The sequence below is a fragment of the Suricata suricatta genome, chromosome 7, assembly GCF_006229205.1.
Source record: "Suricata suricatta isolate VVHF042 chromosome 7, meerkat_22Aug2017_6uvM2_HiC, whole genome shotgun sequence".
NCBI lineage: Eukaryota > Metazoa > Chordata > Mammalia > Carnivora > Herpestidae > Suricata > Suricata suricatta.
Window position 1 is genome coordinate 135,613,024 of NC_043706.1, and position 10,310 is coordinate 135,623,333.

The window sequence follows — 10,310 nt, forward strand, 5'->3', positions numbered from 1 at the left end:
CTATCTGTGGTTTCAGACCCTCCTTCAGACAGTTGCTTGTCGGGACCAGTTTTCAGACCTGGTCCCCACGTTGTCCCTCAGAGCTGGAAGGAAGCCCTTCCTGAGTCCAGGGGCCTTCTCACTGGCTCAGATGCTCCCTCCTGCTGCTGCCAGGGCGCCCGGCGTTTCTCTCCTTCCCTCTGTACAGGAGAGGCAGGCACTCTGCTGGCGGGACACCCTGTCCCCAGACCTGGGACTGAGGGCAGGAGCTGGGACCGGTCCACACAGGGCCCAGCAGAAGCGTATGCTCGGCCCTGGGAAGATCTGGTCTTAGGACTTGAAGGTCCTCTAAGGAAACTGTTGCTGAAAGGAGTAGAGTTACATGATTGAGAAAACCGAGTTAATAGTTGTCAGGATGTTTTCTCATTCTCTTACTGCTCAGTTGTTATTTACTATCACAGAGGCAAAAAAAAAAAAAAAGTGGCATCGTGTGGCCATCTGCTCTGTGGCCAGAACTAAGGACCCTCCTTGGGGTCCCTGGAAGTGAGCAGGATCTGTCTGCTTGGAGAAGATGGTTCTTGGACCCAGACTGCGGATGTGGTGGCTACGAGAGTAGACGAAGTATAGATGGGATGGGAAGGGGGGAGGGGGAGGACTTCCAGGGGACAACCCCGTGGGGAGGGGGCACTGTGACGCAGTGGGGATGGGCCGGAGCGAGCCCACAGTGATGAGCAGCTCCCGCTGGGACCCAAGCTCCCCCCCCCCCCCCCCCCCCCCCCCCCCCCCCGCCACCTGGAGAGGGGCTTGTGCCAGAGATAAAGAGTAAAGAGACTCAAGAGCCTGCAGTTACCCCCGCAAAGCAGGAGCATCCACAAGACCCCCATAGCCGTGAACCTGGAGCTCGGAAGTCCGCCCCGCACTGGAGGGTGCGGTGCTGAGGGTAGAGATGCCAGGATAGCGATGCAACCCTTGCCCTCAGGTCCTCTGCCCAACCTGCCAAGTGCCCGCCACCCCCAGGCCGGGGAGGTTTCCAGCCGCCGTGGGAGGAGCTGCGGCTCCAGCCAGGGCCCTTGGTGGCCTCCACAGAAACCAACGTGGTTCAGTCTGGCAGGAACAGAGTTTACCAGAAGGCTAACCAGTGGCTCCCGATTCAACAGAAGGAGAAAACAGGCTCATTCCGTGGGCAGGGACTGCGAGAGGGTGGCAGCTGACAGCACGGCGGCCGGCCTGGAGGAGGATACTGTGAACACTGTCCTCTGGGATCCTGTGGCTGCCACTGCTCACGTGGCTCCCGTGGTTCAGCGGGTGGTGGGTGGTAAGGGGACACGAGCTCTGAGTGGGGCCGGAAGGAAGTCTTCCCTGCGGGGTTTCCAGTAGCTTCTGGGGTCAGTAAGGCTCCGAGGGCTTCGCTGGGAGCACAGATTGGGGGCTGGTGTGGGTTCCAGGGGTGCTCCTGGATGGCATTCAGGACTCAAGGTAGGTCAGACTGTGAAGATGACAGAAAACAACAGGGTCCCCTGATAAGGGGGAGAAAGCACACTGTCTGGGGAAGGACACAGGTGGGGTCCTCCAGGGCGGAAAAACTCTCACGGTGAGTGAGGACGCCATCTGAAAGGGCGTGCGGCACAGCCAGGTGTCGTGCGAGTGCGACGAAGAGGATGTCGTTTCTGACAAAGCGAAGCAAACTTGCAGTCATTAGAGCAAGTGACGAGCGTGTCACTGTGTTCCCTGACAGCTTTGCCAGCTTCTCGTTTTCCTATCCCTGCGATCACCTTTTGGGAGCAAGCCTGTCCTCCCGCCCAGGGACTTTCCAGCCGGCAGAACCCAGTGAGGACATGAGTTCCGCGGGCCTCCCCAAGAGAAGCCACTTAAAGTGATTACAAGTTTCTGGAATTGTCTGGAGAAGAACGCAGCAGCCCTTGAGGAGGACAGAGGCGGGTGCTCGGCGATAAAGGGCCGGGACAGGAGGGAAGGGCCACAATTCTGGCAAGACAACTTGGTGAGGCAGAAACAAGCCCTTCCTGCCACTTCCTTTCAGGGGCTGGAGCCGTGGCCCCCCGGGGGACAGCCCACAGGGACAGGTGGCCTCACACACTCCCCGCCAGCCTGGGCAGCCTGATCCCCAGAGCCTGGGCAGCCCGGTCAAAGCTGTCCGAGGCTTAGCATCCCTGCGGCTGGGAGCCTCTGCAGGGGCCTGGCACCAGGAGCTGGGCTGCCGCCAGCAGGGCGAGGATAGAGGGGGCAGCGCCCGCCCTGCCCCTGCTTGGGCCGGGTGCATTCCCCTCCTTCACAGAGCAGGGACGGATAAGCCATGTACATGAGATCAAAGCAAAGAGGAACCTGCTTTAGAGGCTGGGGAGAGATCGCTCAGAGGAGAGGCCAAAGCCCTAAGCACTGGGGACATATGGCATTTGTCAATCAAACGCAGAGCAACCTTCAAAAAGCCATTAGAAGGCAGCCCCATGCCGTCTCGGCCATTTGTGCCGGCTGATGGCTCCCCTGTCCCGCAGGCCCCACAGACGCTCAGTTTCTGGGACTAATTAGCCTTCCAGAGGGCAATCAAGGGCCTCTGCTGGAACTTTCTTAGGAACTGAGCTGTTAGACAGCTTCAAAAGGACACCACTAGAAACGGGCAAAAGCCAGGAAAGCAGCGGCTCTCCTCTGGGCTGGGCCAGGCAGATTCCTCTGCATGGCCTGGCAGCAAGGGGTGGGGGGCACGGACCACGTCCCAGAACCTGAACAAGCCTCCGCCATCTCCCCAAGGCACCCTCTCCCTCCCACATTCCTTTCCGAAGTTCACCCTTACTCCTTACCACGTTGTCCAACCTAGTGTTTCCTTCAGTAAATGTCATCAGACCCCGTGAGGGCAAGAACTGGTCTGTTTCACTCTCTGCCAGATCTTCGGAGGCCGGGGGCCACCTGGCACCGAGCTTCTCATTAACATGGCCAAGTTCATGAGTTCTGTCCCAGCTGAACTGAGCCCATGGGGTTTCCTTCCAGGAACATACTTCTAACAGGGCAGATGTATTAATTTTTTCTTGTTTGTAACATGGTTTAGATTTAGGGAGAATTTGGTCCCTGAATTTTCCTTCTCTTTAGTGTTTTCATCCCCTGGCTAGGAGTGGCATCAAATGGGGTCAAAAGGAAATTCCAGCTTCTGCCAAGGCCCAAGCTGCCTGTCTGTGCCCTTTCTGCAGCCTGTTTGCACCAATGGCCTGGTCTGGCTCCGTGCAGCCTTCTGGATGGTCACCATGACCTGCTCAGACAGAGGGGTGATGGCTCCCCGTGGCCTAGGCTTTATTCAGCGGCCTCCTCCCTGGCTAGTGTCCGATGCGCCCGATATCCAGCCCTTGCTCCTGGCTCAGCGCTCCTGCCATGTGGGCAAAGCAGTCTTGGGGGGAGAGACCCCCCAAGAACCGAAAGCTGGCCCATCAGTATCAGGAAGGGAGGGCAAGTCTTATCCGGCCCCAGGATGAAATAAAGGGGTGCAAAGTCCTTCCCACCCACCTCTCGATGGTGGGAATAGGGGACACTGGGAAAATGATACTCCAGACAGTCCGAGAAGCGAGAATGTGTAGAAACGAGGCAGAGCCTCTGGTGGCAGAAAACACTTCATGCACCCAAATCATGCAGTCGTCCACTTATTCCCCGGGCCAGGTGCAGACAGGCCTTCCACCCCGTCGTCTTGTCCTGTCTTGACCCTCCCAGCGCCCAGCGGGACAGCTCCGGGAGCCGCAGGTGGCAAATCGTCCCACAAATATGTATTCCCTTCCCCCCCACCCCCTGCCGGATGCTTCTTTCCTTTACCCAACCTCCCTTCTGTGTCCATGTCTTAAAATGAGAGGTTGAAAATGCGTCCCCTGTAGAAATGCTGAAAAGTATGGAAGCACAGAGATAAAAATGAAAAATATAATCATTTTTTTAAATGTTTTATTTTAGTTTTTTCATACAGAGAGAGACAGAGCATGAGAGGGGGAGGGTCAGAGAGAAGGAGACACAGAACCAGAAGCAGGCTCCAGGCTCTGAGCTAGCTGTCAGCACAGAGCCCGACGCGGGGCTCGAACCCACGAACGTGAGATCTGACCTGAGCCGAAGTCGGAGGCTTAACCGACTGAGCCACCCAGGCGCCCCAAAAATGAAAAATAAAAATTACCTATAATTCGCACATCCAGAAATATCTTTCATAAAGAGCTCAATTTTATAAGCAAATCTTAAAACATTAGATCATGAGCCTTTTCGTGTCATTAATTTTTCTAAAATTTGAATCTTAGTGGCTGCCTAGGGCTCCATTTATTACACCAGTCCCCTATTGTTGGACGTTTATGTCTTTTCCAAATTTTTACCGTCATAAAAAATGCTGCAGTGATCATCCTAGAAGGTAAATCTTTGTGACTATCCCTAATTCATTAAGATAAATTCCTAGGACAAATTCCTGTAAAAACAATGTGTCAAGTGGGATGGCTATATTTAAAGCTATTTGGACACATCACCCAGGGACACTCGGGAAATCACATCCCTGAAAATCCCGGTGGAAACTTAGAGAAGGGTCCAGCCCCTTGACCCCAGCCCACACTCAGTATCTAGTGGCCCCCCTCAAATTTGATAGACAAACTGACATTGTTTTGTTTTCTTTTTTTTTTTTACCGCAAGATTGGACTTTTTAAAAATAGGTTCTTGACTCATCTCTCGGGTGTTTGGGAAAATTTCTGTCTGTAGCCTTTGTCGATTTTTTCCACCAGAATATCAATTTTTTACAAAAATTGAATCTGTAGGAGTTATATTCATAAGCTTAAAAACCCTTGTGTCACTTTTTCCCTCTTTTCTCCCTTAGTTTTGTGTCTCCACCCTCAGTCTCTATCTGCCACGTGGGTTAGTTGGACCAAATGACCTCTTGACCCCAAGGTCATTTCAAAAAGCTCAGACCTTCCTCTCTATTGTCACCCTTTCCTTTTCAGCAGTGCAGAGCTCCAAACTCATTAGCATAGCTCCAGCGACCTTGAGTTTCACTTGTCTGCCAGGGTGAACCTTGAGTGATCCAGGTAGGTCCCCTACACAGGCCCCTGGTGGGAGGCGAGGGAGACCCCTGCCCCAGGAAGGGGTCCGGGCTGGGGTCTCTGTGGCCGTAATGAGGGCCAACCTCCCCCTCACAACTGGCTGAAGAAATAAGTCCACACAGTGGACTCAGATGTAGATGCAAATGTGACATGGAAGAATTTATTTTTAAATAAGAAGAGTAGATTCCAGAGCACTAAAAGCCCCCCCCACACACACACACTCACAGCGGCACATATGCCCACACCAAGAACAAATGTGAATTGCCAGTCCCTGAGCAACCCCCCTCCATCGCCTCCTCTCTCCCTTCAGATGTTGCCTCTAAACGCACTGCTCTGAGGCAGTTGCCCCCTGAGGTCACATCCCTGCCGCCAGCGTGTCACAGGGGTCCGGGTGGAACCTCATTACGCTGCCGGCCAGGTCAGGTCAGGCCTGGCGGCCCTGGAAAGCTAGTCTGCAGAGGCCCCATTCCTGTATGTGGAACGGTGCTTCTTCAGGAAGAATTTCCTCCTGTCGGCCATTTTGTGGCTCTCGGGGCCTGGGCTCAGAACCTCCTAAAACAGGTGCCCAAGGGTGCGGGGGCAGAACTCACTGCACTGCTTTTTGTAAACCACACTCCAGGGCCAACAGCAAAACATGGGCTGGGGCACCTGGGTGGCTCAGTCAGTTAAGCATCTGACTTTGGCTCAGGTCATGATCTCAGAGTTCTGGGTTCGAGCCCCACGTCAGGCTCTGTGCTGACAGCTCAGAGCCCAGAGCCTGCTTCAGATCCTATGTCTCCCTCTCTCCCTGTCCCTTCCCCACGCTCACACTCTCTCTCTCTCTGAAAAACAATTAAATTTAAAAAATGGGAATTGAACACTTAACCTGCCGTAACACACTCGCCAGCACACACACAACCCCGTGCACGTGTGCGTGCATGTGTACACTTCTCGAAGATTAAGGCCACCGATCTCAGGCCTGGGGAACTCTCGCTGGCTCCTCCAGGCTGGTGTTTTCCCAGGCCGCGAGAACAGCTGTTTTGCTGCGGCAGGTGAGGCCCGGCTGCGGCCACCGCGTCTGTAGCCAGAGCCAAGCTGGACGGCTCCTGTCGCGCTGTCAGTGTCTGAGGCCCCAGAACAGCGGATGTGAACTGCCTGGAAGGAATTAGCACTGTGTTGTTTTCACCCAAAGATGTGGGGACCAAGCTCCTTGGTAATTACATACATCAGGGCTCACAAGCGCGGGCCTGCCGAGGACCAGACACCGGCTGGAGGCCCCTCCCAGAGCCCAGGTCCTACGCAGCAGCCTGGCCCTAATGTGGGGCCGGAAGTCAGATGCTTCATATCAGCCTGGGGTCAGAGCAGACACAAGTCTCGCCTTCCAGATGCCAAGAGGCGGTTCCCCAAATTTCAGAGTGTAGGAGGAAGTAGATCCTTCTAGAGAGCTGAAGGCACAGGCTGGGGGAGCAGTAAGGGCCAGGAGCTCCAGGGAAGGGCCAGGAACAGGGGTGTGGAGGGTGGAGCTGTTCCAGAATGACGGCTTCTCTTACAAACACACATTAGTATCAAGCTTCAGAACTGTCAGCTCCTGGGGCTATTGGGATGGCTCTTTTTAATAAGTATTTACATTTGGGGCTCCTTGGTGGCTCCATCAGTTAGGCACCTGACTTTGCTTGGGTCATGATCTCATGGTTTGTAGGTTCAAACCCCGCATCAGGCTCTGTGCTGACAGCTCAGAGCCTGGAGCCTGCTTTGGATTCTGTGTCTCCCTTGCTTTCTGCCCCTCACCCGCTTGCTTGCTCGTGCGCTCTCTCTCTCTCTCTCTCAAAAATAAACATTAGAAAAATTAATAATTCTTTACATTTAAGAAAACCCAGTTTTCTGGGGCACCTGGGTGGCTCAGTCAGTTAAACATCTGACTTTGGCTCAGGTTGTGATTTCATGGTTCACGAGTTCAAGCTCCATGTAGGGCTCTGTGCTGACAGCTCAGAGCCTGAAGCCTTATTTGGATCCTGTGTCTCCCTTTCTCTCTGTCCCTCCCCTGCTCACACTCTGTCCCAAAAATAAACATTTTTAAAAATTAAAAAAAAAATTTTCCAGTTTCCCATGTGGATAAATGGGGGAAGGGTGTGCTTCGGAATCAGGAAGACCTCAAGCTAATTAAACTGGCACCCTCAGGACTCGGGGCTGTGAACGGGAACTCTCAAAGAGGTCCTGGATTAAATGAGGTCATGTTTGTGAGGTTCATCACTCAGGGCCCAGAAAGGCCCTGGAGCTCAGTGACCAGTTACTCCTTTTGCCTCAAACCAGGACCGGGGGCCCGGTGGCAAGGTCAGGTCAATAGGACTGAGCACCTGCCAGGGCCCCCACCTGTCACCCCCAGAGATGGACACACGGAGTGGAGGATAGCTCCTGGACTGGCAGGAGTGAATTCACCAAGAAATAGGGCAATTAGATAACTGTAATCATGACAGAATATGAGACTGACAGGCAAAGTGATCTGGGAATCCAAGGAAGGAGTTCGTTGTTGATTATTTATACATTTATGGCATATATTTTATATGTGTTATATATTATATTATGACTCATAGATAATAGATAGATGATAGATAGGTATCTACTGTGAACCAGGAGCCATATTTACAGAGGAAATCAATCAACTTGATGTTGCCCTCAGGCCACCTCAGTAAAGTAGTGTAGACAGACAATGAACAAGAAGACGAATGAAAAACAGTTACAAATGGAAATCTGTATGATAAAGGAAAAAATTTCGGTCAACCCCACAGAGAATAACAGGAGGTCTCCCATGTTGGTGTATCAGAGAGGGCTTCTCTGAGGAGGTGACATAGGCAAGTCACCATGGGAAGAGATGGGGCAGGCATCAGAAGGGCCTTCCCCAGGGAGGGGCCCTGGGGAAGGTGGGAGAAGGCTGGGTGGAGGACGGGCAGGGTCCGGAAGGAGTCTGTCAGGGCTGACTGGACCGAAGAGAGCTTCTTGAAGGACACGGCACTGGGGAAGGCGTCCAAGGACAGGGCAGGATCCCCGGAGGAGGGCGGAGCACATGAGCAGGTGAGCAGAAGAGGGGCAGGGATGAGGCTGCGCAGGCAGAGGGCAGGCTGAGGACACTGAGCAGAGCTGCACCTTCAGGGAAGCTGCCCGGACCTCATGTGGCCACAGGGCAGGTGTGGTGGGTCTTGCCACCAGGGCACCCTGATGGTTTGTCCCCATGCTGGGCTGTGGGACTGGCCGGGATGGGCAGGGGAGAGTGGAGAGGGGACCCTTCTGTGTCTGCTGTCCCTCGTGGCATCACCCCAGCGTGGCCCAGGGGCTACGCTCCCTGTTCCTGGCATCTACCTTTTGTTCTCTCAATCCCCCACAGCCTACATGAAACCCCCTCTCTCTGACACCTTCTGGACACCCCTGCTTTGCCGTTGGACCCAGGCATGTGGCAGGCATGGGGTGAGGGGGGACACCCAGCCCTGGGAACCGACTGCGGCCCCTCGCCACTCAGGCTCATTCTCCTCATGGGACAGTCTTCTCTGGAAAAGAGGTCCCAGGGCCTGCTCTCCCACTTGGTGACAGGTCCCTGAGGCCCCAGGCCCTGTCCCCCCTCCCCCCAACTGTGCTTAAAGGGTTGGCTTCTGTCCTCAGGCTGCAAGATGGCTGCCGAAGGCTCTCTGTCCTCTGCTATCTCCACAGAGAGACAGAGACAGGAATGAAGGGGGTTCTCAACCTCATCTGCTTTCATCAGGGAGGACCTTGATTCCCAGAAGCCTCTGGCAGATGCTGCCTGGCCGCCGCAGGTTGCAGGGAGCATGGGTGAGTGAGTGTCTGGTCCTTTCGGCCCCCACTGGGCTGGGTGCCACCCATCTGCAAAAGGAGGGGGTTGGCCCACAGCAGCCACCACAGCCTGGGACACAGAGCCAGAGGACTCACCGGCCGGCCCTGGCTCCTACAGCCTGCTCCCTCCTGTGTCTCTGCCTCACGGGGACTTGAGGGTCAAACGGGACCAAGTCCAAGATACCCTCAGGTTTGCCCATGTGTCTGGCAAGGCCCTCGGTCATCAGTTGTCAGGCTCCCATCAGGACCTCGCGGAGGGAGGCACCACAGGGCTGTGGCCTTGGGGACCGTCCTCTCCCGACATCTGCCTCTGGATGTGGGCCCAAGTACCCAGGAAGGAGCCCTCACCTCCTGACGATCCAGCTCAGAAGCCCCCTGGCATGCAGCTCCTGTCCTTGCCCGGCGGCACCTCTCCCGCGGACACCCTGGCAGTTGCCTGCACCCCAAGGCTTCGGCAACGTTAACGTGTAACTCTGTCTCTCCTTGAACATCCGTCCCTTACAGCTCCTTTATTTCTGCCTCCCTGGGCCGGCTCGCCCATGTGTCTGGTCTCCATGGCGACAAGCACCTCTAATGGATACACAGTTCCTATGAGGTCACGCCCGCTGCCTCTTGTCACCTCCCTGCCTGCACACACCCCTGGCTCGCACACAGCCTCTTCTGCCCCAACTTGCCAGCGCACACCCATAGTCCAGTTTCACCTCCCGAGATTCATTTCCTTCTGTTTCTCTTGTTTTCCACCCAGTTTTGCTTGCACCTGTGCCGATCTGCTCTGGACTCTGGTCTCTTGACAGTCGGGATTGGGGGCGGCCAGGGGTGTGTTGATCCCGGGTGCGGATGCCCACCATCTGGCCAGGGACAACGCTGTTCGGTGTGCTGTCGGGAAGGGCATGGGGTGCAGTGTTGGCTTGTCTGGGTTGAAATATCCACACAGCCACTTATTAGGAGTGTTCAGGAAATAATTCCTGAGCGCCCTCGGTGTGGCAGGCCCTGGGAGTGCTATGCCGTTGGACCACATAGTCTCTTTGTCCGTGTAGCCTTCGGGCTGGTGGGGACGGGGTTGCCACATTTAGCAAATAAATATACAGGATGCCCAGTTAGATTTGAATTTCAGATAAAACAACAATTCTTTTAGTGTAAGTGTCAATATTTGTTGTTTATCTGAAATTCAAATTTAACCGGGCATGCTATATTTTCTCTAAACCCTAAGTGGGAGAGAAAGAAAACAAATAAGGAAATATGAGAATGACATAATTCCAGGACTCCAGTGGGTGCTGGGAAGAAGCCAGTGCCCTCGAGGGGCGCCTGAGTGGCTCAGTCGGTTAAGCATCTGACTCCTGATTTCAGCTCAGGTTATGACCTTGTGGTTCTTGAGTTCGAGCCCCGCTGTCAGCATGCAGGCTGCTTGAGATTCTCTTCTTCTCTTTCTGCCTTCCCCTGCTCGCTCGCTCTCTCTCT